We start from the raw sequence: 2,544 nt of genomic DNA, 5'->3' as shown, positions 1-2,544 counted from the left end.
TGGTCCCATTGTTTTCTCCTCCAGACTGTTCATCCAGTCTATCATATCTAGATAGATCTGTAGAGATAATAATATGCATAAAAAAACCAAGCCATAGCAAGATAGGCGATCAGTGAGAACACATCAATAGCAGCAAAAAAGGAAACCAATTACCCATAGAAGAATAAATTAATTGAAAGAAAAAGAAATTTAAGCAGAAAGAAAAACCTGTATATAGATCAAGGTCTGATTTTTGATCTCTAGGCATGTCCTTCAGTCAGGACCGATGGGGACCATGCTCTGGCCCCAGAGTCTGTCCTTTGTACTCCCTCGGGGGCTCTCTGCTCTGCTCCCACGGTTGCTCTGCCGCACGGTTTTTGTGGTTTGCCTCGGTGTCTCAGGGTCAGTCTGGCCCAGTTCCGACACTGAGTCTCCAGTGTTGTCCCCTTTAGAACCCGGGGCCATCAAGGGATGGCATGTCTTGTGATGGGATCAGCCATATTGACCACTCTGTCCATTGGCTGTTCAGAGCAGCATGTCATCCTCTAGGCCTGATGTGTCAGGTTGTGCTCCACTCTCTCTTCCTCCACCTAAGTGCTCGCATTTGCTCTGGTCAGACATGCCCCTCTCCCCTAGCTGCAGCTTCATTGCCATCCTCTCAAGTAAATTCTTCTGGAGGAAGGGGCAGTTATCCACGTAGCTGGCATGTGGGCCAAGCCCTCAGGCCTCTCCGCTGGCTCCCCACTCCTTGCCAGCAAGCTACATTCGTCTGACACTGGCTTTAAATCTGGCCCCTCTTTCCCTGTGGAGACACAAACAATACCCTTCCCTTGGGTGGTAAATGCCCTATTCCCCCATCATATATCCCTTTTTTATTTTCCTTTCCCCATTCCCACCCATCTCCCCATTTGTGGTTGGCTACCCTATGTACCCCTGGATTTGGTCTGGTACCTGCCATACTACCTGACCCTTACCCCTAGAGTGTTTGTATACTACCGTAGATTTTTCCCTGTGCCTCTTTTGCATTTACCTTTCTGTTCTTTCATATATATATATATATACACACACACACACACACATATATATATACTTACCTCAGCGGACTTATGTTGTACTTGTACTTTTGTGCTTGACTTACTTCACTTAGCATTATTTCCTCCAGTTCTTCCCATGCGGCGATATGCTTAATGCATTCATCTCTGCTTTTTAGTGATGCATAGTACTCCATTGTATGTATGTACCACAGTTTCTTAATCCATTTGTCTGTTGATGAAAATTTGGGTTGCTTCCAGCTCCTTGTGATTGTGAACTGTGCCGCAATGAACATTGGAGTACAGATGTCTGGCCATGGTTTGTTTCTTGCCTCTTCTGGTTATATGCCCAGTAGGGGGATTGCTGGGTCATATGGAAACTCAATTTCCATCTGTTTGAGAAATCACCAAATCGATTTCCATAGTGGCTGTACATATCTACAGGACCACCAGCAGTGGATGAGAGTTCCTGTCTCACCACAGCCCCTCCAACACTTGTTGCTTTCTGATTTTTTGAATTTGGCTGTCTTTGAGGGTGTTAGGTGGTATCTCATAGTTGTTTTGATTTGCATTTCTCTTATAGCTAATGATTGGGAACTTTTTCTCATATGTTTATTGGACATTTGGATTTCAGACTCTGTAAAACTTCTGTTCAGGTCCTTTACCCACCTCCTCAGTGGGCAGTTAGTTTTTCTCTTATTGTAAGCTTACAAGGTATTGAAGATTTTAGTAATAAGGCCTTTGTCTGATGTGTCATTGCTAAAGATGTTTTCCCAATTGGTGGACTCTCTTATTACTCTCTTGGTGAATTATTTTGGTGTACACAGGTGTCTTATCTTCAGTATGTCCCACTTGTCTATTTTTGACTACTCTATGTTTGTATCCTTTCCTATTTCTGATAGCCAAGGTTCTAGGCTATCCCAATTCCCTCATTAATGGCCCTAAGTGTTTGGGGTTTCATCTCAAGGTCTGTGAACCACCTTGAGTTTATTCTTGTGCATGGAATGAGGTAAGGGTCTTGCTTCATTTTTCTGTAGGTAAATATCCGTTTTTTCCAGCACCATTTATTCAAGATGGCATCTGCTTCCCATTTAATATTTTTAGGCCCTTATCAAAGATCAGTTGCCTGTATGCTGATGTTTTTATTTCTGGGTCTTCAGCTCTTTTCCATTGGTCTGAGTATCTGTCATTATACCAATACCACACTGTTTTGACTACTGTGGCTGTATAGTACGTGCTAAAATCAGGTAGAGCAAGCCCTCCCACTTTGTCCTTCTTCTTGAGGAGTTCTCTGCTAATTCTGGACTTCTTTCCCCTCCATATAAAGTTAGTTATCTGTTTTTCCAATTCTTTGAAGAAGAATGGTGGTATTCGTATTGGGATAGTATTGAACTTATATAGTGCCTTGGTCAGAACTGACAACTTTACTATATTGAGTCTGCTAATCCATGAGCATAGGATAGTCTTCCATTTGTTGTGGTCATTCTTGATTTCTTGAAGTAGTGTTTTATAGTTTTCCTCATACAGATCTTTC

The sequence above is a fragment of the Echinops telfairi genome, unplaced genomic scaffold (assembly GCF_000313985.2).
Source record: "Echinops telfairi isolate 266 unplaced genomic scaffold, ASM31398v2 ScPeMD7_7429;HRSCAF=8467, whole genome shotgun sequence".
In the NCBI taxonomy this organism is placed as follows: Eukaryota; Metazoa; Chordata; class Mammalia; order Afrosoricida; family Tenrecidae; genus Echinops; species Echinops telfairi.
Note: the sequence above shows the minus strand (reverse complement) of the source record.